This window comes from Globicephala melas, chromosome 8, assembly GCF_963455315.2.
Source record: "Globicephala melas chromosome 8, mGloMel1.2, whole genome shotgun sequence".
Lineage (NCBI taxonomy): Eukaryota > Metazoa > Chordata > Mammalia > Artiodactyla > Delphinidae > Globicephala > Globicephala melas.
In genome coordinates, this window is record NC_083321.1 from 45,087,730 (window position 1) to 45,113,992 (window position 26,263).

At 37.6% G+C, this 26,263-nt stretch overlaps 1 protein-coding gene across 5 annotated transcripts in view; it reads left to right on the forward strand.

Moving 5' to 3' along the window:
• Positions 1–26,263, forward strand: part of SBF2 (SET binding factor 2) — a 469,751-nt gene that overhangs the window by 59,161 nt on the left and 384,327 nt on the right. The gene's annotated exons all lie outside the window — the stretch shown is intronic.

Below are 26,263 nucleotides of genomic sequence, written 5' to 3' on the forward strand. Positions count from 1 at the left end.
TACATCTTCTTTATCCATTTGTCTGAACCAAAATTGGGTCAAAGTCTAATCCAGTAAGTTGTTGAAATACATGTAGGTTGAATCTACAGCTTAATCAGATCTCTTAGCTGTAGGCTGGGGCATTGATTGGGAAAGAATGAGATTCCAAGAATTGGAATGTGTTTGGATGACTCCAGATAATCTTTTTTTTTTAATTTGCTTTTTATTTTATTTACTTATTCTTTTGGCTGCACTGTGCAGCTTGCGAGATCTTAGTTCCCCGACCGGAGATCGAACCTGTGCCCTCGGCAATGAAAGTGTGGAATCCTAACCACTGGACTGTCAGGGAACTCACCAGATATTCTGAATCTATGATTTTTACTGAACCTCCCTTGCCAGCAGAAACAGCCCGTCTTTCTTTGACTGGTGAGAGTGGTCCTGCCTTGCTTAAAGTTGCTATCATGACCTCACCTTGTAGAGTCATGGCTGTACTCAATCCCATCCCTACCTCTAGACCTATATAGCTAGAGTCAGATCCTAGCAAGTCCAAAGGGCCAATTTCGAAATCAAAGACAAGTTTTATGCATCAAAAAATTGTAAGAATTTTACTAATTTATATTAGCAAAAATCTAGGAAATAGATACAAGATTGGCTTTTGAGGCTGCTAGATAAGGAAAGAAGGGATCCAGTTTTAGTTTGGGCTGAATTTGTTAATGTAGGTTCACCCGCAAGAGATTTCAGATTTGGTGATTGCTCAAGCAGCAAGAACTGGTTCTAATTGTCTGCTTGTTTTGTTGACTGAAACTTCAATTCAGTAGTGACCTACATTGAACAAAGTTAAGATGCCAGAGTGGAGAAGTTAGGAATGTTAGGGAGGTGAATTTATTAATGTTCAGCTGGCTTTCTTACTCACTAATTATGTCCTCCCAAGATGGATGTTCTCTACCAGCTTTAAGAAAATACAGTGGTGAGGGGAATGCTGGCATCCTTCAAAAGTGCTGTAGCGGCAGTCATTTCTTTTCTTGGTATGAGTGTGAGAGATGCTGCTATAAAATGGGCCCCTTTAAGTGAGTGGGATCCTGGAACGGCAGAGACAAGTAAGTTAACCGTCAGAGGCAAGGTGGACAGTGGTTATCATAGCGGATTGACATGGAGGCGCAGCTCACTAAGGTCTTACTTGATCTGGATGCCTGAACTAAAGCAAACAAACAAGCCAAATGAAACACCTTAGGTCTGATAAACATAGGATTGATTTTAGGTCAGCATACTGGAATCACCTAATCCCCATACCTTTATCACTTCACATATCTAGATATGTGGATAAAGAGGAGGCAAGGTACTTTCCTTTGAGGCAGTTAATTTTTTTCATAGCCTTCCCTAAAGAAAGGGACCTTTGGCCATATACGAGTGTGACTGTGCATCAGGGAAGGGAAAATACTCAACCTTTCAGGAATTACTGGAACCTGAGCTAATGCTAATTCCTAGTGACTCAGGATGCCACTGTGTCCCACCAGGCAGAATGAGAGCTTGTGGAAATCAGGTGTGAAATGGAGCTTTGGCTTGAAACTATTTCACAGTGCTGCTGGTGGGTCTGTGAATTCATCCTGTGGTTATATCTAGTTTCTTAGTGCATATTTGGAATAAATGTTTGGCAGCTGGGAGAATTCCCAAATTGGCTTCCATATCCATGGATTAAGAATCATTATGGCAGGAAGAGCCAGGTGTAGCCCCCTGGAGCTCTCTCTTTCTACCAAGATAATAAACCAAAAGCAGTCTCACATCCAGAATTACAGAGATTAATGCTGCACTAAAGAATTGAAAGGTTCAGGGGTGGAAAGCTTCAGGCTGCATTGAACTCTCTTGTCTGTGTGGAAGATAGGTAGATCTTGGAGAATGATGATGTATTACCATAACCTTCATCCACAGCTCTAGTTCTACCTGGTTCTATCTGGTGTTCCACATGTGGTCTCTTCACTAGAAATAGACCCTGGCACCCGGTGATTAACTACTGATCTATCAAATGCCTTACCAAAAAAAAAAGAGGGGGGGCCTTCCCTGGTGGTCTAGTGGTAAAGAATCCGCCTTCCAGTGCAGGGAACGTGGGTCCCTGGTTAGTAGGGAACTAAAATCCCACATGCCACAGGGTAACTAAGTCCACATGCTGCAACTACTGAACCTGCATACCACAACTAGAGAGAAGCCCGTGCACCGCAATGAAAAGATTCCGTGTGCCATAACTGCTGAGCTTGTGCATCTCAACTAGAGAGCCTGCATGCCGCAAACTAAAGAGCCCACGCACTCTGGAACCTGCGCGTCACAACTGCAAAGCCCATGCGCTCTGGAGCCTGCATGCCACAACTAGAGAGAGAAAACCTGCACGCCACAACTAAAGAGAAGGCCGTATGCCGCAAGCAAGAGCCCACGCGCCGCAATGAAAGAGCCCGCGTGCCTCAACAAAGATCCTGTGTGCCTCAACTAAGACCCGACACAGCCAAAAAAAGAGCAAAGTATATATAGCCACACACACACATATGCAAAGATCATCAGAAATGACCAGCAGTGTAATACCACCATATTGTCACCATATTACCTCCATCATTAGGTTAGTTTTTTAGCTCTGTGCTATCATTTAGTCTATGGGGATTTTGTTCATCTCACTATCTCAGAGTGTATCTCACTGGTCCCCTACAATGATGACATAATGCTCAATGACAGGACTTTGGGTTAGAGAACTAGCAAGCACCCTAGAGCCTTTGTAAAGACTCAGCAGTAGTACACAAAGCCCATAAAAATTTTAAGCATCTGACACCTTAGTGAAGTTTCTCACGTGGCAGTGTTTAGGGATATGTTGAGATGTCCCTTCTAAAGTAGAAGATAAGCTACTGCATCTTATATCCCCTGCTACCAGTGAAGCTGAAGAAGCTGGATCCCCGAGACCACAGATATGTCTTTAGTCTTGGGCTCCCACTTCTAGACTTCCTTTATATGAAATGAAACAAACTTCTCCCTTGTTTAAGCTGCTAATATTTTAGGTTTTTGTCATATGCTGCTGAACCTACTTCTAATGGAGGCACTGAATACCCAGATGGGTAAGGTGCCCCTCTCTGAGACAGGGAATGGAGGAGGAGAAGATACAGGTTTTGTAGAAACGATGGAAAAATCCCATTTTGGTCATGTTTAATTTACTGCGTCTGTGGAAATGCTCAGTAAGGGTTGTAGATGGCATTGGGAGATTGAGAAAGATTCTGTTTTATCTGGTAGAAAAAGGCAATTTTTTTTTTTTTTTTTTTGCTATACGCGGGCCTCTCACTGTTGTGGCCTCTCCCGTTGCGGAGCAACAGGCTCCAGACGCGCAGGCTCAGCGGCCATGGCTCACGGGCACAGCCGCTCAGCGGCATGTGGGATCTTCCCGGACCGGGGCACGAACCTGTGTCCCCTGCATTGGCTGCTGGACTCTCAACCACTGCGCCACCAGGGAAGCCCGCAATGTTTGTTTTTAAGAGAATGAAACCTCAGGGAAAACAACCAGCCTTATAACTCGTTCACTTCTTTTTGTAGGACAGGAAGTTTGATTTTTGAGAAGAATTGCGCAGAAAACATAAGGCTTGCTGGTATCTGTGCGGGTAGTTCTGCTCAAAGGTGAACTTTGAGTTGGAGATAGGGAGTTAGAGATGTGAAAGAAAGAGATGGGGAGAATGCTGTAGGTAGGGGACATGTTTAAACTGCATTTGGGAAGAAGAAATTTAGCATCTGTATTCCTTTAAAGACGTGATTGATTTGCAAGGCACAGGTTGCTAGAGATTCTTTCAAACTCAGAGATTTCCTGCCTTCTCCTTTATTGAGTTAGAGTTAGGGAATCCATTGATAGGAACATGTTGACTGAGTTTTAATGAGAAATTTAGGTGTATCACGCCTGATTGCATTGTGTAACAAACAGGAATCTCTTGTTTAAGGAAGATGAACGTGATGACCTTTGCTGTTGTTGTCAATAACTTTTCTCCTTAGTTTAAAAATGTTCTATTTTAAAATTCTTATGCTAAAACTAAGTACCTGTCACATAATAATCTTATCTTCAGTTGGAGGGAAACTTAACAACATAGTGAAAGTGATACCACAAGTCATAGTAGAGAAGAATTGTATTTTAAATGTGTAATTTTTTTATTCTAAAAAGATCAAGGTATTATGCATACAACCAACATATTGGTGTTTTTAAACTGTTTATAAGAAAGTTGTCTGAAATTTTTATGTGGGATTACTTTTTCTGCTGTATTATCAACAGGGGCTAAATATTCTGTGGTGTCACGGTAATACATTTCTATAATACTTTGAAAGGCATAGGTACACTGTTATATTAGAAATTCCAGAAAACCCCAGCTGTTTCTTTTTCTCTTCCTCACTTCTCCTTTCCTTTCATCTGTGTTCTTTCTGTCCTACTGTATCAATCCCTCTTTTTTTGGTAAGTTTGCTGATTTCTCAGTATTACACAATAAGCATGTTTTTGTGATATTCAGTTTGGTTTAAGATAACTTTAACCAGTCTAGAAAGAAATCTGTTATTCTACATCATACAAAATAACAGTGTTTAAGCAGTAGCCTGGAGTTCTTTGTCAGCAGATGAGTTATTGAGGCATAGTTTAAATTCATATAGTTTAAATGAGTGTAGTTTTCCTAGCAAGGTAATCTGTCTGGAGATTTTTATCTACTCTTTAGGTTGGCAACCATAGTTTTGTTCCCTCTAGTGGTAGATGTATGTATTTCACATTTTCTGGTGTCTATCATGCATAGAATTTTAGAGCCAGAAGGGACCTAAGATCACTTTATAGGTGAGAGACTGAGATTCAGAGAAGTTAGAGGATTTGCTTAAGGTTACTATTTAGAGATAGAGCTAAGATAAGCCTGGGATCTTCTGATTACCAATGTAGTGTTCTTTTTTAAAACAGGACTCAATGGTGTATATGTATATATCTGTGAGGACTGTCTTAGATTAGTTAGAAGATACTTACTGTGGGAAGGTATTTATATTTTGAGTTATTTCTGTTTATTCATAATTACTGTTGATGTCTTTAGTGTAGTAGTCTTTTGAGAAATAGACCCTTGGAAGAGTGACCAAGATAGAAAGGGAAATGAAAATCATATTTACCTTTTAGAAGACACAGTAGTTGTCTTTAAGTAGTTGAAGGACTACTTGTCGGAGAAGGGTGAGCTTATTTTTAGCTTGTTACATTGAGTGTAGCAAATATTAATTATTGAATCTCTGGGCTTTCCCTGGGATGGTCTAGTTTCTTTCAGTAGAATAGGAAGAATAGGAGAGAGTCAGGGCCCTAGAATTGGACTTATCTACAAGATCATACCCAGATTAAGTTCTGTGTTGAAAGAAGAGTTAATTCCAGCAATTACTACCCACCTGCCCTGCTACAGTACAGCAACTAAAGGTTGCAAGTCAGGCAAGCAGTAAAATTCAAGGTTAGAGAAGTTTTAAGTGATCCAAATGTTGTTGGACTGAGGATAGAGAATGGAGAATATTGCCCTGGAAGGAGGTTTAGAGCCAGTTGACATCAAGACACCAGCCATTGGTTGAGAAGCATACTGAGTACTGGATTTAGGATGACTTGGATTCACATTTGTGGGCTGCCGCTTATTTATACAATGTGACTTTGGGAACATTAGCTGGTATGTAAATTTATTTCTTTATGTGTAAAATGGAGATTAATATTTTTATTTCATAGCTTGTTAAGATTAACTCATGTATAGTAACTGCAGAATAAATGTTGTTTGGATCTGATCTGAAGGTGTCTGACCTGAACAAAAACAAAACCCCAGTCCTAGGGAGACTTGGATTCTGAACAAATATTTCAACATATGGAAGAACTTTCTAATAATTTGGGAAGTAGTAATTTCATTTTTACTTAGAGGTGTTAAGGCAGAGGCTAAACAACTGTTTGGGGATATTGTAGAAGGTATTTAAACTTTGAATTGAATTGTTATACTTTTTGTTTAATTATCAGATATGATTTATGAAACTCATGAAGAGAATGATAGTTTATCGTATGTACTCATAGTTTTGCTCTGTCCATTGTTCTTCTGTCCTGATGCTCCAGTATTGCTTCCTTTATCATTTCTTTTGTTCGAACAATTTCCTTTAGCTGATCTTTAAGGATAGGTCTTTTAGTGGCAGTTTCTTAGTTTTTCTTCATCTGGATTTCCCCTTCATTCCTGAAGGATATTTTGTTGGAAATAGAATTCATAGTTGATAGTTCTTTCTCTCAGCACTTAATAAATGTTGTGCCACTTCCTTTTGACCTCCATGGATTCTGATGCAAAGTTTGCTGTCATTTGAATAGGTGTTATCCTGTAGGCAACATATTGTTTCTCTCTTGCTTCTTTCAATATATTTTTTTTAAGTTTTCAGAAGTTTAATTATTATTGTGTCTTGGTGTAGATTTCTTTGAATTTATCCCATTTGAGGTTCCCTCAGCTTCTTGAATTTTTCTACTTTGCCAAATTTGGGAATCTTTCAGTCATTATTATCTCTGAATACTCTTTCAGTTATACTCCCTCTTCTCCTTCTAGTACTCCAGTGGTATGAATGTTAGATACTTTGTTATGGTCCCATGTATCCTCAGGGCCCTGTTCTTTATATTTTATTTCCTCACATTGTTCATAATTGGGTAAATTCTATTGATCTGTCTCAAAGTTCACTAATTCTGTCCTATGCTGTCTCTATTCTAACATTGAATCCTTCTACTGATAGTTTTATTTTGGTTATTTTATTTTTTAGTTTTATAATTTTCATTCATTTTATAACTTCTGTTTCTTTGCTGATATTTCCTATTTTTTCCTTTGTTTCAAGGGAGTTTGGGATCAATTATTGATGAATTTTTATGACAGCTGCTTTAAAATCCTTGTCGTATGTTCCAACAACTGATTCATGTCTCTTTTGGCATCAGTTGATTTTTCAGGTTTGCTTTTCCTGGTTCCTGGTACAATGGATGTTTTACAGATTGCATCCTGGGTATTTTGGCTGCTGAGTTAGGTATTCTGTTTAGATTTAGCACATGGACCATTGTCTAATTTTGTAAGCTGTTGTTCCAGTGGCAGTCTAGTTTTTAGTTCTTAGCAATGTTATTTTGGTCTTCTTGGTTTATCTGGTTCTCCCACTGGTCCAGGCTAGTGCTGTCTGAAGTGGCAGAAGAATATGTTCCCCAGGCTGGGCTGTCTGATGTCTCTTGGTGGGGGAGGGGAATCTCAGACCCACAGGGCCTAAAATGTTGAGTTGACATTTTTTTCCTTTAAGTATTTTAAAGATGTGACTCCATTGTCTTTTAACTTGCATTGTTTATAATGGGAAGTCTGCTGTCATTTTTACCTTTGTTGCTCTTCATAACATGTCTCTTTTTTTCTGGTTGTTTTTAAGATTTTCTTTTCATATCATTTTAAATTAATTTGACTATTATGTGCCTTGGTATAGTTTTCCCCAATTTTTTTTTTTTTTGTGTGTGTTTGTGGTTTGCTGAGCTTCTTGATCATTGGGTTTATAATTTCTGTCAAATTTGGAAAAATAAAATTTCATCAAATTTGGCCATTATTACTTCAGATATATTTTGGTCTCCCTCCCCCTTCCCTGACTCCTGTTACATGCATATTAGGCCAATGGAAGCTGTTTCACAGCTCACTGATGCTCTGTTTAATTTTTGCAGTCTGTTTGTCTTTCTCTTTCATGGTGGAGATTTTATATCACTATAACTTCAAGCTCATTGATCTTTTTTTTCTGTAGTGTCTAATTCATTAATTCTATCCAGTGTATTTTTCATGTCTGTACCTGAAAATATGCAACAAAGTTATAATAACTTTGAATGTCCTTATCTGCTAATTTCATCACCTTTGTCATTTTGAGTCTGTTTCAGTTGACTGATTTTTCTACTCCTATGGCTCATACTTTTCTGCTGCTTTTCATGCCTGGTGGTTTTTGACTTAGTTGTTAGACATTGTGCTTTACTCTGTTGAGTGCTGGATATTTTTATGTTTCTATAACTGTTCTTGAACTTTGTTCTGGGGTGTAATTAAATCACTTGAAAATAGCTTGATCTATTTGAGGCTTGTTATTCAGTTTTGTTAGGTGGACCCTCAGCAGCATTTAGTCTAGGGCTGATTTTTCCACACTACTACTCTTCTGAATTCTCTACTTGAAGCCCTGGGAATTATGGCAGCGTTTTTCTTTGTTGGTTGGTTTGTTTTCCCGCTGTTGGTTATTGGGAACACAAGCTATTCCTGGCCTTATGTGAGCTCTGAGACTCATTCTCTCTGTTCCTTTCATGTGGTTTATTCCCTGGCCTCAGGTGATTTTTCTTATGTTCAAGTAATGAGTACTCAGCTGAAGACTCAGGCAGATCCTCTGCAGATCTCTGGACTTCTCTTTTCCTGTGAATCTCTCTTCTCTTTGGTATTCTGCCTTGTGAACTCTAACCTCTTTGGCTTTCCTGGACTCTCAACTCTATTGCTTCAACTCAGGGAAGCTGCTAGACTTCACTTGGATTCCCCTTTCCTGTCCTGCAGTCTGGAAACTCTCACCAGGGAGTAAGCTGGGGCAATTGTAGGACTCATTTGTTTATTTTCTCTCTGAGTTTACTGTCATCTACTGCCTGATGTCAGTGTCTGAAAGCCATTGTATTTTTTTTCTGCTTTTTTAGTTGTTGCAGGTTAGAGGATAAATTCAGTCCTTGTTGCTTTCATCTTGGGAGAGGTGGCAGTCCCTAAAGTAATGATTTTGGAATTATTTTATTCTGTAGCCAGTGGGAGAATCATTTAATGATTTTAAGCAAGGGAGTTAGTGTGATGAACTGTGACTTTGCAGAGCTTATTTCCATACTGCCAGAAGCTTGAATATGTTGGAGTGAAGAGGAGCAGGAAGATGATGAGGCTCTAGCCATCATTTAGGTGAAAGATGATGAGAATTTGAACTGTTGGAGTGACTGTGAATGACGCTGCATCCTGGGCACATTTGGTAGATATTTGGAGCTATAGACTTGAAAAGGCTTTCTCTTTTAAAATATTGATACACAACTGTATAGTTTTTACAGCATTTCAGACTGTGAACAGCTTTACATGCATTGCTGTGAAAGAAGGCATTTTTATTCAGTAAGAAGATGCAATCTGAAGAACTTTATCAAAACGCTAAATCACATATTTAGTTTTAATTTCAATTTGTACTCTTTTCTCTTTTCCTAAATCCTGACCTTTAATGTTTCAATCACTGGATTTATACATTATTGATAAACTGTGAGTTTAATAGAAGCTAAGGTTATATAGCTATTGTTGGCTTATTATTATTATTATTATTTTTGCGGCACGCGGGCCTCTCACTGTTGTGGCCTCTCCCGCCGCTCCGCGGCATGTGGGATCTTCCCGGACCGGGGCACAAACCCGTGTCCCCTGCATCGGCAGGCGGACTCTCAACCACTGCACCACCAGGGAATCCCCTTGGCTTATTATTTTTAATGGTATACCTTGTTCTCTATGTATTCTGTTCAATTTTGAAATGCATTCTTTTTCACTTCTGTGAAAGCCCATGGGCTTTTGCTAAATTTAACTCTGGAAAAAAAATAGTTTGTGTGTTCTGAATAAGCCTTTTGAATAATAGGAGATTATACTGGAAATTCGGAAAATCATATTGCATTCCTACCTAAATTTTTGAATAACCACAAAAAGGCTTGTTTCAGTTGAAAAAAACAGACTTCTTTGATTAAATACTAAATGGATCAAATATGAAAGCCTTTTGTGGAATGATTTCCTGCATGCTTTCTTTTCAGTGAATGAACAGTTTTTATTTTCCTTATCCTTTGAAAGTCGGTCTTTACTGGCACAATTAGATCTTGTTTTGGTGAACTTTGATCTTCTGATTATTTTGGCATTATAGCATAAGTCTTCTGATGAATAAGCAAACATTTAAAAAAATTATCATTTGCTAAAAAGCAGATTTTGTAAATCAAGGATCAGGAGCTTGGGACCTGCAAGACCCTCATCTTAATTTTACCTGTGAACAAGTAAATTAAGTTTCTGCTGATCAACTTTTACCCTGTTAAGATGTATATAGATCAGTTATATATTCCTGAAAGGTCAGAAGTTCTGATTTTCTAGCATTGTGTTTTTGCTTCACTCGTTTCCCCTTGAGGGTGATTTTCTCAATGAAGAAGAGAAGAACAGGTGCTAGGCAGAGTGCTGAAGTTGCAGATTGTTTGGGGATAGAATGGGATAGAAGGACTGGTGCCAATGTCCATAATGTGTGTATAGCATGTTTTGACCAAGACTTTTTCCCTGTGGAAATTTTAACTCCAGTTGGGAAAATAAAAAATTTTAATCAGACTTATGCTGATATTGATGAAGTGTTTTTGGAAAATATTTTCTGGGGGAACTCCTTGAGCGATTTTTTAGTATAACACAATCAAATAATTTCCATTTTTGTTTTTATTTTACTGAAATAGTTTTTAAGATTTTGTCAACACCTATTGAACTGTTAAAATGGTCACATTCTATGAAATGTATGCCCTTACTTTAAAAAATTGAGTAATATAAATACAGTGAGTAACAGACATAGGATCTAAAACATGCCTGTGCTAGGCTAACTAAAGAAATTTAATAGGTACAACTTGAGTCTGCAACAGTGTTTGTACAGGTACAGGATAGCATCAACGTTTAAAAAAACGTTTACATGTTTCATTCAAAAGTCTTGTGGTAATCAAAAGACCTAATATAATTAACACTTTAAGCTTCATTATTAGTAGCACAGTTATTTAGAACAACAGTTCTCTATACTGCATCACTTACATCAACTCAGTAATCTCAAGTACTGTGTTCAGCTCTGAGTACTACTCAGGCAAACTGGCACACGCTTATTTTGTTATAATCGTGGTCATCATTATCGTCATCATCATCAACACTTATATAGCGTTTACCATGCGCCAAGTATTTGTTGAAACACCTTACATGTATATTAACTCATATTTTTCCTGACAAGAGCTCTTAAGAGGTAGCCCTCTTTTATGTATGGGGAAAACAATGAAGCACAAAGAGATAATGCAATTTTCGCAGAGTCAGGTAGCAAGTAAATGGCAGAACTGGATTAGAATGCAGGTAATCTAGACCCGCACTCCATATTCCTAACCATGTTAAAAAAAAAAAAAAATCACATTGGGATCTGTGGGACAAACTGAAACTATTTAAGCTGAAAAAGTAAAGATCAGGGAGAGGAGGAGGCAGGGGATAAGATTTTTGTTAGTTATATTCAAATATTTGAAGGACTACAATGTAAAAATGGGACTAAATTTATCCTATATAGTCCCAGGAAGGAGCACCGTGACCAGCAAGTAGATATTATAACAAAATAGACTTTTTTTTTTTAGTTTTTCTTTCATGTCAACAAAATCAGATCTCTACTAATGTAATGAAATATTGTTACCAAATATTTTAGTTTTCTAGGGCTGATGTGACCAAGTACTGCAATTTGGGTAGCTTGAAGCAACAGAAATTTATTCTCTCACAGTTCTAGAGATTAGAAGACCAAAATCGGGGTGTCGGCAAGGTTGGTTCTTTCTGGAGGGTGCTGAGGGAGAGTTTGGTCCATGCCTGTCTTCTAGCTTTTGGTGGTTGCTGGCAGTCCAAGACATTCTTTGACTTGTAGCTCTAACATTCCAGTCTCTGCTTTTGTCTTCTCATGGCATTTTTCCTGTGTATCTGTCTGTATCTCTGTTTTTTCTTCTTCCAGGGCACTGGCCATTGGCTTAGGGCCTACCCTAATCCAGTATGACCTCATTTTAACTAATTAAGACCATATTCTAAATAAGACCATATTTCCAAATAAAGTTTTATTTTGAGGTTCCAAGTAGGCATGAATCTTTGGGGTACATTATTCAACCTAGTACACCTTATAACTAAAATACATTTTAGTTATACACCTCATAACTAAATACATCTCCTATCTTCTGGGGCTTAGAAAGAGTTTAAAATTATTCAAATTCATTTAAAGATACCTGTTTTTAAAAATTAAAAACCAAAATGTATGTATAGAGAGAGCCAGAGAAGAAATAGTTATTCTCATTAAATTTTTTTTAATCTGTGAATTTAGTTTTATTTTTGATTCCATATATAAGATATTCTCCTTAAATTTTAACACAGTTGTCTTCTCAGTTTGTATTCACATATTACATTTAGTACTTAAAAAAATAATTTGATAGATCGATGATAATACTGCACATCATAGTTAAAGTTTCCTGTATCAGGTTCTCAGAAGGATCTTCTATGATAATCATCCAGAGATAGAATAGGCTCCCTTGGGATATTGCACATTTCTATCACAATATCTTCCAGACAGACTAGAGGAACATGTTCAAATATAGAGAAAACTATTACAGGAGGAAAATATACATTACAGATGAATTATGCTAGGACTCTTTCATTCTTCCATAGATTACAATAGATTCCATTCTGACTACAGGCAAAATTTAAAGAAGATGTATTCCTTCCTGATTGTCTTAACTCTGTGGTAGCAGAAGTATTTACTCACGTAAACACCACGGCATTAAGAATAAAGAAAATTTCCATCACTCTAAAAAATTCCCTCATACCTCTTTTATTCAAGTTGATCCCTAATATGCATCCCTAGGCAACCACTGATTTGCTTTCTATCACTATAGAGTAGATTTATCTTTTCTGCAGTTTCATGTGAATGAAATCCTGTAGCAGGTACTCGTTTGTGTTTTGCTTCTTTTGATCTGTGTAATTATTTTAAGATTTATCCGTGTCGTTACATATATCAGCAGTTTTATTTTTTAGTGCTGAATTATGTTCCAGTGTATGAATATACCACAATTTTTTTTATCCATTTACCTATTAATGGCCCTAAGTATTTCATGATTTTTGATGTATGGCATATGTTTTTTAAATTTTAATTTTTATTGCTAGTATATAGAAATCTACTAGTATATAGAAATACAATGAATATTTTATATTGATCCTTAGAAGTCTTGCTAAACTCATTTATTAGTTCTAGTAGCTTTTTAAGATTTCTTAGGATTTTCTATAGATTGTCTTCAAATAAAGACAATATTACTTATACTTTTCCCATTTGTATACCTTTTGTGTCTTTTTCTTATTGTATTGCACTGGTTAGCACTTCCAGTACAATGTTGAATAGAAGTCATGGTAGTGGACATCCTTTTTCTGTATCTTAGTGGAAAAGCATTTAAGTCTATATCCATTAAGTATGATGTTAGCCATAGGCTTTTTATAAATGCTTTTTAATGTATTGAGGATGTTTTATTTGTTATTTGCTGAGTGTTTTTTTAAATCATGAATGGATATTGAATTTTGTCAAATGCTTTTTTCTGCATCTGTTGAGACAGTCATATGGGTTTTCTTTTATTGTCCAATTTATTGATTCTAATAACAGTACCACATTGTCTTTTTAAATTTTATTTATTTATTTATGGCTGCATTGGGTCTTTGTTGCTGCGTGCAGGCTTTCTCTAGTTGCATCAAGAGAGGCTACTCTTTGTTGCGGTGTGTGGGATTCTTAGGGCTCTAGGCACGCGGGATTCAGTAGTTGTGGCACACAGGCTTCAGTAGTTGTGGCTTGCGGGCTCTAGAGCACAGGCTCAGTAGCTGTGGCGCATGGGCTTAGTTGCTCCACGACATGTGGGCTCTTCCCGGATCAGGGCTCGAACCCATGTCCCCTCCATTGGGAAGCGGATTCTTAACCACTGCGCCACCAGGGAGGTCCCTACCACATTGTCTTGATTCCTCTAGCTTTAGTTGTAAGTCTTTAAGTCAGGTAGTATAAGTCCTTTTCTGCTCAATTTTGATTCTACTCCCTGCAGTTTCTCCAGTGTGGGGGCTTAAACTGCTCCAGCAATTTTAGTCCTTGCTGCAGAAATGTTGTCCTTGCCGTTCCATTTTGAGCTGCTGCTCTCAAATTGGCCATTCTGCTTTCTAGTGAATACTTGTTGGCTATTTTGGGGTCCTCCTATTCTCAAACCATTACTGTTGTTTCTTTCTTAATCCTGCACAGATGCAGATACTTTCCAGATTTGGTGGATGTTTATGATTTTTCTCCCATTGGAGTATTTTGGAGATACCTTTTCACCTAGTTTTCTTATGCATGTTGTCCATGAGTATTTGGTTGTGCTATTTTTTAAAAAATTGTTGTAAAAAATGCATAATATAAATATACAGTGCATCAGTGTTTACTACATATGTGTGTGTGTGTGTGTGTGTGTGTGTGTGTATGTTGGTTTGTAACAGATCCCTAGAACTTTTTCAAATTGCAAAACTGAAACTCTATACCCAGTGAACAAAATTCCCCTTTCCTTTCTTCCCGAGCCCCTGTCAACCACCATTCTACTTTATATTTCTAGGAGTTTGGCTACTTTACATTTGTCATATAAGAGGATGCAGTATTTGGCTTATTTCACTTAGCATAATGTCTTCAAAGTTTATTCACGTTGTAGCATATGACAGGATTGCCTTCTTTTTTAAGGCTAAATAATATTCCATGTATGTATGTACCACATTTTCTTTATCCATTCATCTGTTAATAGATGTTTTGGTTGCTTCTACCTCTTGGCTATTGTGAATAATGTTACAGTGGACATGGATGTGCAAATGTCTCTTTGAGATTCTATTTTCAATTCTTTTGAATATATACTCAGAATTGGGATTGTTGGATTATATGGTAATTCTATTTTTAATTTTTTGAGGAACCTCCATACTGTTTTCTACAGGGGCTGTACCATTTTATATCCTAGGCAACAATCCACAAGCGTTCCAGTTACTCTGAACCCTCAATAACACTTGTTATTTTCTGGAATTTTGATAGTGGCCATCCTAACCTGTGTGGTTTTGATTTGTATTCCCTAATGGTTAGTGATGTTGAGCATCTTATTATATGCTTGTTGGCCATTTGTAGGTCTTCTTTGCAGAAATGTCCATGTAAGTTCTTTGCCTATTTTTAAATTGGATTTTTATTGTTGTTGTTGAGTTGTTGGAGCTCTTAATATATTGTAGATATTAACTCCTTATCAGATATATGGCTTGCAAATACTGTCTCCTGTTCTGCAGGTTGCATTTTACTGTGTTGATTGTTTCCTTTGCTGTGCAGAAGTTTGTAGGTTTGATGTAGTCCCATTTGTCTATTTTTACTTTTGTTGCCTGTGTTTTTGATGTCGTATCTGAGAAATCATTGCCAAATCCAATGTCATGAAGCTTTTCCCTTTTATTTTCTTCTAGGAATTTTGTAGTTCAGGTCTTAGGTTTAGGTCTTTAATCCATTTTGAGTTAATTTTTCTATGTGGTGTAGGGTAAGGGTCCAACTTTATTCTTTTGCATGCGGATATCCAGTTTTCCCAGCACTGTTTGTTGAAGAAACTATTCTTTCCCAATTGTGTAGCCTTGACACTTTTCTTAAAGATAATTTGACCATATACATGAGGGTTTATTTCTGGGCTCTCTATTCTGTTACATTGGTCTTTATGCCAGTTCACTGTGATATTTTGATGCTATTTTTTATATGGGAATTCAGACAGATTGATGAGCTACATTTCTGCTACCTCCATCTCCATCTTCTCTTAGATTTTTGCTTTTTATAGATTTGAAGAGGATGTCTTCTGTTTTCCACCATGTAATTAATAAAAGTGTTGATTGGGACAGGGTAAAACAGATATCAACTAAAGGCTGTCCTTTAGGTTGCCACTGGTTTCTTAATAGGCTTTGGGTACCTCACTTTCGTTAAGGAGATAATATTAACAATGGGAGCTCCTTTAAATTATATTCTTCAAGTAAAAGAGTAAGTCTTAAATTGACCTACTTTTTCTTGTCCCAAGCCTGTCTTTTGTGGCAGATTCTGTGCTGCTGGGTATGTAATCTCATTGTTAATAGCAACCTTGTGTGATGGGCATTATATTAACCATATTTTGAGGTTGAGAAAACAGATTTCGAGAGATTAAGTGTATTTTTCAAGGTCACAAGGCTATGAAATAGCAGAGCCTGAATTTGAACCTAAGTCTGACTAACGTCCAAGCCTGGGTTCTTTCCAATATACTAATCAGAGGACAGATATACTATGTCTGCCATGTTTCTTTATCAGAATTCTTCTACTTCCTCTCTAAGGACAAATCTATGTCGATTCTGTTCTTGTCCTCCTTGGGAGAGATGAGGGTCAGTTAGGAACCAAGGGATGGGCAATCTTTGATGAAAATAAGAGGACATTTTAGATGATGTATTGCTCTACATTATCTGTTCATTTACTTGTAAAATTATTTCAAAGGTCAGTCATAAAGGTTACTGTTTCATTTGTGTAATATTCCTATTTAAAAGTTTCTGTTAGTACCCTTAATTAAAAAAATTTTTTTTTGGCTTTTCACTATTTTTTCCCAACTGTTTATTGAGGTAAAATTGACAAATAGAATTTAAGATATTTAAAGAATACATCATGGTGATTTGGTATAGATATGCATTGTGAAAGGATTCCCCCATCTAGTTAAATTAACTCATCACTTCACATATTTATCTTTTTTTTTTTTGAAAACAAGTTTTACTCTGTTAGCAAATTCCAGTTTTACAATACAGTGTTATCAACTGTAGTCACCATGTTTTACCTTAGATCCTCAGACTTATTCATCTTATGGTTGAAAGTTTTTACTCTTTTACCAGTCTCTCCCTGTTTTCCCGCCAGCATTACTCTAAGTGAAATACACCAGACAAAGACAAATACCTTCTTCACTAATAAAGCTAGAGACTTCTGCTTTTGCATGTAGATATTAATAAATTTACTCTGCTATTTGGTTTATATATTTGAAATGTGTTAGCCAGTCAGAAAGTCCATACTTTAATTTCCATAATTATTCATGAATAGTTTTGCAGTATTACACGTGGACTGAGTGTAAAGTTTGCTAAGTGTATAAATCATCTGAAAAACAGAGTCACTGTGTAAAGAAGTCACCATGTATGCATCATGCACTTTTAGACAACTTGAATTGCATTTTAAAAATTGAACTATAGTTGATCTATAACATCATATTAGTTTCGGGTGTACAACACAGTGACTCAGTATTTTTATAGGTTATACTCCATTTAAAGTCACTACAAAACAATGACTGTATTTCCCTATTCTGTGTAGTACATCCGGTAGCCTTTCCATTTTATACATAGTAGTTTGTACCTCTCAGTTTCCTACCCCATCCCGCCTCATAGCAAAAATAGAGACAGACTCACAGGTATAGAGAACAGACTTAATGAATTGCTTTTTAAAGCATGAAAGAATGTCTGCTTCTAAGATTTTTCTTTTGGATATACCATTACTTATCATTTTATTTGGATTCTCAAGAATTACATTTCTCATCATTGAACTTAAGTGATGCTGCTATTATGTCAAAATAGGGATAAGAGGGCTTCCCTGGTGGCGCAGTGGTTGAGAGTCCGCCTGCCGATGCAGGGGACACGGGTTCGTGCCCCAGTCCGGGAAGATCCCACATGCCGCGGAGTGCCTGGGCCCGTGAGCCATGGCCGCTGAGCCTGCGCATCTGGAGCCTGTGCTCCGCAACGGGAGAGGCCACAGCAGTGAGAGGCCCGTGTACCGCAAAAAAAAAAAAAAAAAAAAAAAATAGGAATAAGAAATATCTCTGTTCCAAAATTTGGAACTTTTTAGTTTTTCTAGCCCTTATTTCCTTAGACTCATGACCTGATTTCTAAACAGTATTATTTTCTTCCCTAATCTTTACCCATTGTTGTACTGTGCCTACATCTGTCCTTTTATTGACAAAACTTAATCATCTAAGTGCTGTTTAAAACCCCAATTCAAGTTTTAAATGTCCTCACAGCAGGTTTTATCCTTAGCACCTAACACAAGGCCTGGCATTGTTATTGTTGAATAAACGAATTGCTGTAGTAGTCTGCTTTCCATATTTTTTTGGATTTGTCCTCTTACCGTTCTACCCGGTTTTCCAGACCACAAAAATTAGTAGCTTGTACTAAAACTCGTTCTAACCATTGCTTTCTGTGGCAGTTCATTCTGTTTTTTTTTTTTTTTTTTTTTGCGGTACGCGGGCCTCTCACTGTTGCGGTCTCTCCCGTTGCGGAGCACAGGCTCCGGACACACAGGCTCAGCGGCCGTGGCTCACGGGCCCAGCCGCTCTGCAGCATGTGGGATCTTCCCGGACCGGGGCACGAACCCGTGTCCCCTGCATCGGCAGGCGGACTCTCAACCACTGCGCCACCAGGGAAGCCCCATTCTGTTTTTGATAGTTCTCATTCTCACAAGGTTCTTCCTTTATACTGACTCAAAAATATCTCCTCTGAATTATAGTTTTTGGCTCTAGTTTGCTCCACTTTATCTTCTTCCACATAATAGCTCCTTACATATTTGGAGAAAGTTCTCATATGTGCTTCTTAACTTTTTTAAAAAAGTTTTCTGACTAAATCTTTTTATGTAAAATTTTCCAAACCCTTTACCAGTTTGAAAGGGCTTGATTTATCAGAGTGCCTCTTACAGTGTATTATACTTTGGATTCTTTACTGACAAGGAATCATAGGTCCATTCTAGCTTAAGAAGGAGGAATATCATTACAATACTTCAGGAGTTTGATGACAGATGCAACAGTGCTGCCAGAGTTTACTGGAGGTAGACCTGTTCTACTGGCAAGTCTCTGCCGGGGTTTCTCCTGTTCTATAACTGGCTTGACGCCCTGTGGTTGCCTGAGCTCGCAAGTCTTGATACATCTTTTTAGCTCCTTTAGTCTCTCATTCTTCTATTCAAAATTTCCTAGCAGAGAAATCAGGTTTGTCTAGGATACCTTTTACAGCCAGGTCACTTTGGTCATAAGTTGCTTTCCGGTTTATAAATGCCCTTGCCCACCTAATAGTCCCATTCATTGACTCAACAAGTATTTTATTAAGTATCTAATATATACTAGTAGTTGTTCTAAATGCCTGGGATACATCAGTAAACAAAGCAGGCCAAAATCACTGTTTTCACTCTAGTGAAAACAGACAAGTAACAGTAAATGTGATAACCAAAATAATGATTTCATAATTTCTCTTTGGCTGGTGAGAGGAGAGACAGGATTGTGTGCTTCTGAGCATGACTGCTGCCCTTCATTGAGCTGTGGGTGGTGCCATTTTCGATAGAAGATGATATGGGCAGCTGGACTTCATAAAACAAGTCTAGTGTAGATAACCACTGATTGTTGTTTAGATAAATGATCTAGTTGTTTAGATAAATATACAGAAGATTTAGCGAATTATGCATTAGAGTAATTCTCAAAGTTCAGAGTCTGTGTTAAACAAATTAGTATATATTTTGTACGTTTACACTTTAAGCATACACAAGCCACTTAAACGATTAATTTTTGTCAATTGGTACAGTCAACAAATATCAAGCATCCTGTTTTGTATAGAGCAGAGTATTACATTTCTTCACTTAATTAACCCCTACTAATTCTTCAGTTCTTCTGCAGATGAACTTCTTCCTTATACAACTCCGCACCTATAGCATACTACTTAGTAACCCCCGAGAATACTATTTGACTTTCCTGGGGTCATATGGTAAGGCTAAAACAGTCATTTTGACTGAGTGGTTGGATCATCCTAGGTCACTTGCTAATCCTTGTGGCTGGGTTGGGTAGTCTGGCAGCCCTACTAGGACCCAAGGGAAAGTGGCTTACCACACGTAAAGGAGGGAAAAGTGTGCCAGATCACGCCAGTATTTCCTCACCCTTCCTAAATTTGTTTGGGGCAGTTTGTATAGCATTTGCACTTTTTTTCAAAGAAGGCTATTTCCAAATGTGCTGGTATCCGGCCAAGAGTCCCCCTTTTTATGTATGAACTCCATTTGGTCATCATATTTCTTATTTTTATGATAGTAGAAGAGTAGAAGAGTAGGGGCTGGAAAGAAAAACATGAAGGCCTTGACTAATAACCGTCCCCTCTTTTTTTTCAATTTAGCTGCATGCAATGCAGTGAACAACCACAATTTTGTCTGCTTAGCACCTCTCCTTTCTAAGAAGTGGTCCCGTTTCTTTTGAGGAATTTCTCTCTCTCCCTACCCAGTCACCCAGCCCCATTAAATACATAGTGCAGATAGGAGCTGCTTCCACAGCCACTCACTCTGACTTACATGACCTGTTTCATCTCTGGACATAATTATCAGTACACTGGTGGACATTTGACTCTAGAACAGTCTTCCTTCAATGTGGCTTGCTCCTCAATGTAAAAGGTCATCTTGTCAGCATTCTTAAATACAACCAGTACTTCCTATAAGAATGGTTTTATATAAATTATATAAACTTGGGAAATAAGTTTAAACATTCAGACTAAACTCTTAAAATCCAAGAAACAAGGATCAGACAATGTTTGTTTACTTCTGTAAGGTATTTTCCTAAGTTCCTCAAAAGTTGTTAGCTGCATCAGTTTACATATTTGATATTCAAAACCAAGTTATTGTAGCTCTTTCCACATTTTACTTGTGAAATATCAATTTTAGCATTTTTGTTTTTGCCTTTTTATAACCTAATTTCCATTTACAAATAACATTATCATATGAAATCTATCACTCATGAATCGTATTTCTATGTGCACTTATAAATGTTACATCAGCATTTCAAACTAAGCTTTCATATTATTGAAAGACTGCATATCATTATGAAATCAATAAATAATATGCTGCTCCTGGAGAACTTTTGAAAGTTATGCTCCTGCTTACGAGGAACTTTTTTACTTCTCAAATTGGCACTAACTAAAACAAATTTTAAAATAACAGTTGTTGGTGAGGATGTAGTGAAAATGCCAGTCTCATTCTTATACACAGAACGTAAAAAAATTATTAATATCTTTCTGGTGAGCCCTTTGGCTTTGTGTGAGTCTTTAAAATTTTCATATTCTTTGATCCATTAGTTGTATATCTAAGAATTTTTTGGGCAAAAGTGAGATGAGGATAAAGATTTATATAGAAAGATGTTTTTTGTAGCATTATTTATAATAGAGAAAATAGAAAATGCATATTATGATCAAGGGCCCATTATAAAATACTAATAGTAAAGCATTATATAAATCTAGGTTTAGTATTATCTCAATTCTGATGAAAAAATACATGTATGAAAAAAGCCTAGGATAAAACGTTAACAGTAATTGTCTTCAGGTGTGGGATTATGGGTGATTTCTTCTTTATATTTTCATATATTCAAAAAATTTCCTGCAGTTAACATTTGTTAATTTTATAATTAGTAAAAATTAACGTGTTAAAATATTTTCTGAGCCTGCAATGCATGAAGTATGACTTTCAGAACTGAATAAACAATATAGGAACACCTGGTTAAATATGATGAGATAAATAACATGCATTTCTCTCTGTTTTAAAAGAGAGGAGGGCGTCCCTGGTGGCGCAGTGGTTGAGAGTCCGCCTGCTGATGCAGGGGACACTGGTTCGTGCCCCTGCGCGTCCGGAGCCTGTGCTCCGCAACGAGAGAGGCCGCGACAGTGAGAGGCCCGCGTACCGCAAAAAAAAAAAAAAAAAAAAAGAGAGGAGATGTAAGCTTAAAACAATTTCTGTCAATATTAACGAATCTATTAAAATAAACATTTAGCTCCATATGAGCTAAGTGCGAGGCATTCAGTATGCCAAGTACTTGGGCATATAAAGATGGTACTGAAAGAACAAGAAGCTTTCTGTCATTTCTTCTGTAAAGTTTTCCATGGTTTCTCTGCTACGTTAGGTTAGGTTCTCTTCTATCATTGTACTTACCATGATATACTGAAATTATCAGTTCATTTTTTTGTTTCTCCTAATAGCTTATCAGTTCCTTGAGAATAGGGGCCATATCTTTTTCATTGTGTATCCCAGTATCTAGTAATTTGTTGAATTAGCCTTGATGTGAATGTAAGAAGTGGTGATGCTTGAGGTGGATTTTGAAAACTGAATGCCTATGATAAATCACTTTTAGTTTACTTTAGTCTTTTTTTTTTTTTTTTTGCGGTACGCGGGCCTCTCACTGTTGTGGCCTCTCCCCTTGCGGAGCACAGGCTCCAGACGCGCAGGCTCAGCGGCCATGGCTCATGGGCCCAGCCGCTCCGAGTCATGTGGGATCTTCCCGGACTGGGGCATGAACCCGTGTCCCCTGCATCGGCAGGCGGACTCTCAACCACTGCGCCACCAGGGAAGCCCTACTTTACTCTTAATGAAATCCTTTATTCTCCTATAATACGGGTATATGAAGAGTTACTATACTGCAGCAGTTGTTAATTTTAGTATATGTGCTGCCGAAGTGAGCACAGTTGTTAATTTTAATTGAGAATGTTTTCATTTTGCCTTTGTCAAACGTGACCTCGGTTTTAGCAGATAGTTCAGAGTTGGTCAGTAAAATGAACTTAACTTTCTGTTTATCTTTTAAAGGTAAGATTTGGTCAGAAAGTGATTTTAAAGTCTAGGTGAGGGCCGGGGAGTTCAGTTCACAGGGATGAGGATGAGAGATGATAGTGAATTTTTTTTTTTAAATTGAATCAGATGTTCACCCTGACACTAAAAACCAGAAAAAAAATCACAAAAAAGAAAACTATAGACCAGTATCACTGATGAACATAGGTGTAAAAATCCTGAACAAAACAGTAGCAAACAGAATCCAACAGCACATTAAAAGGATCATACACCATGATCAAGTGGGATTTATCTCAGGGATGCAAGGATTCTTCAATATATGCAAATCAATCAGTGTGATACACCACATTAACAAATTGAAGAATAAAAACAATATGATCATCTCAATAGATGCAGAAAAAACTTTTGACAGAATTCAACATCCATTTATGATAAAAACACTCCAGAAAATGGGCACAGAGGGTACTTACCTCAACATAATAAAGGCCATATATGACAAACCCACAGCAAGCATCATACTTAATGGTGAAAAACTGAAAGCATTTCCACTAAGATCAGGAACAAGACAAGGATGTCCACTCTCGCCACTCTTATTCAACATAGTTTTGGAAGCCCTAGTCACAGCAGTCAGAGAAGAAAAAGAAATAACAGGAATACAAATTGGAAAAGAAGTAAAACTGTCACTGTTTGCTGATGACATGATACTATACATAGAAAATCCTAAACATGCCACCAGAAAACTACTAGAACTAATCAATGAATTTGGTAAGGTTGCAGGATACAAAATTAATACACAGGAATCTCTGGTATTCTTATACACCAGCAAAAATCAGAAAGAGAAATTAAGGATACACTCCCATTTACCATTGCAACCAAAAGAATAAGATACCTAGGAATAAACCTGCCTAAGGAGGCAAAAGACTTGTACTCAGAAAACTATAGAACACTGATGAAAGAAATCAAAGATGACATGAACAGATGGAGAAATATACCATGTTCTTGGATTGGAAGAATAAATATTGTGAAAATGACTATACGACCCAAAGCAATCTACAGATTTAGTGCAATCCCTATCAAACTACCAATGGCATTCTTCACAGAATTAGAACAAAAAATTTTACAATTCATATGGAAACACAAAAGACCCCAAATAGCCAAAACAATCTTGAGAAAGAAAAACGGACTTGGAGGAATCAGGCTCCCCGACTTCAAACTATACCACAAAGCTACAGTAATCAGAACAGTATGGCAGTGGCCCAAAACCAGAAATATAGATCAGTGGTACAAGATAGAATGCCCAGAGATAAACCCACTCACATGTGGGCACCTAATTTACTACAAAGGAGGCAAGAACATACAATGGAGAAAAGGCAGCCTCTTCAATAAGTGGTGCTGGGAAACTGGACAGCTACATGTAAAATAAGGAAATTAGAACACTCCCTAACACCATACACAAAAATAAACTCCAAGTGGATTGAAGACTTAAATGTTAGGCCAGACACTATAAAACTCTTGGAGGAAAACATAGGAAAAACACACTTTGACATAAATCAGAGCCAAGATCTTTTCTGACCCACCTCCTAGAGTAATGGGAATAAAAACAAAAATAAACAGATGAGACTTAATTAAACTTTAAAGCTTTTGCACAGCAAAGGAAATCATAAACAAGACAAAAAGACAACCCTCAGAATGGGAGAAAATATTTGTAAATGAAACAACAGACAAAGGATTACTCTCCAAAATGTACAAACAGCTTATGGAGCTCAATATCAAAAAAACAAACAATCCAGTTAAAAAATCGCCAGAAGACCTAAAGAGACATTTCACCAAGGCAGACATACAGATGGCCAAGAGGCACATGAAAAGATGCTCAACATCACTAATTACTAGAGAAATGCAAATCAAAACTTCAGTGAGGTATCACCTCACACCGGTCAGAATGGCCATCATCAAAAAATCTAGAAACAATAAATGCTGGAAAGGGTGTGGTGAAAAGGGAACTCTCTTGCACTGTTGTGGGAATGTAAATTGATATAGCCACTATGGAGGACAGTATGGAGCTTCCTTAAAAAACTAAAAATAGAACTACCATATGACCCAGCAATCCCACTACTGGGCATATACCCTGAGAAAACCATAATTCAAAAAGAGACATGTGCTACAATGTTCGTTGCAGCACTATTTACAATAGCCAGGACATGGAAGCAACCTAAATGTCCATCGACAGATAAATGGATAAAGAAGATGTGGCAATATATACAATGGAATATTACTCAGCCATAGAAAGAAAGAAAATTGAGTTATTTTTAGTGAGGTGGATGGACCTAGTGTCTGTCCTACAGAGTGAAGGAAGTCAGAAAGAGAAAAGCAAATACCGTATGCTAACACATATATATGGAATCTAAAAAAAAAAAATGGTACTAATGAACCTAGTTGCAGGGCAGGAATAAAGAGGTAGACATAGAAAATGGACTTGAGGACATGGGGTGGGAGGGCAAGCTGGGGCAAAGTGAGAGTAGCGTCGACATATATACACTACCAATATAAAATAGTTGGCTGGTGGGAAGCAGCAGCATAGCACAGGGAGATCGGCTTGGCGCTTTGCGATGACCTACAGGGGTGGGATAGGGAGGATGGGAGGGAGGCTCAAGAGGGAGGGGTTGTGGGGACACGTGTGTGCATATGGCTGATTCGCTTTGTTGTGCAACACAAACTAACACAGTATTGTGAAGCAATTATAGTCCAATAAAGATCTATTAAAAAATAAAAAAAAGTAATGAAGCTATCAGTGAAGAAAAACAAAATTTGAATCAGGTGTTAAGGTTTCCTTTACTTAGATGTCCAAATAATCAGAATGTTGTTGCTTTGACTTCAGAGTTGGAACAACATGTAGAATATGCAAACACATGAAGCTCTTAAAAAGGATTGCAGAGGGACTTCCCTGGTGGTCCAGTGGTTAAGACTCTGCGCCCCCAATGCAGGGGGCCCGGGTTCGATCTCTGGTCAAGGAACTAGATTCCACATGCTGCAACTGAGAGCCCACGTGCTGCAACTAAAAGATCGCGCACACGGCAATGACGGTCCTGCTTGGGGCAACTAAGACCTGGTGCAGCCAAATAAATAAATATATTTTAAAGTATGGCAGAAAGCAATTAGGCCTAACATGTAGTCTCTAGCCCCAGATTACTCACAGATTATATCCCCAAAGTTCAATTTTAAGTTGATCTGGTTTTTAGTGTCACAGGGTAATTTTATAACAATAATGCTATATATAGTCCAATGGTCTTCAACCAGAGGCATTTTTGCCCCCCCAAAGCACATTTGGCAGTGACCTGGAGACATTTTTGGTTGTAACAACTTGGTGATTGTAGGTGGGGTGCTATTAACTTCTAGTGGGTTGAAGCTAAGGATGTTGCTAAACATCCTATAATGCATGGGATAGCTCCCAGCCCCCTGCCTCCAACCCAACAAGGAATTATCTGGCCCAAATTGTCAGTAGTGCTGATGTTGAAAAACCCTGTCTAGACAATGGTCAAGTTCCCAGGCCACTCTAAAAATCTTTATTTAACCCAAAACAGTGCTTATAACCCATAACTGAAGCTTAGTGCTAATGGTACCATTTCATTTGTCACTTAAAATTACTTTGTCTCCATAGAAAAGTTCTTCTTAAATATCAACTTGAGATACTGAGAAGACGGCTTTCCTTACTGGGAACAAAGTGCAGTTGCTCCCATGGTGTGGAGACTCCAATTTTAATGCCTCTGTCTGTTGTTCCTAGCTTTTCATACGTGTTACTCTTTTGAGAGTCTATAGGATAGGGATTGCCTATCATTTCAGTGTTATGTTTAGAAGGTAGTTTTAGACCCTTTAAAAC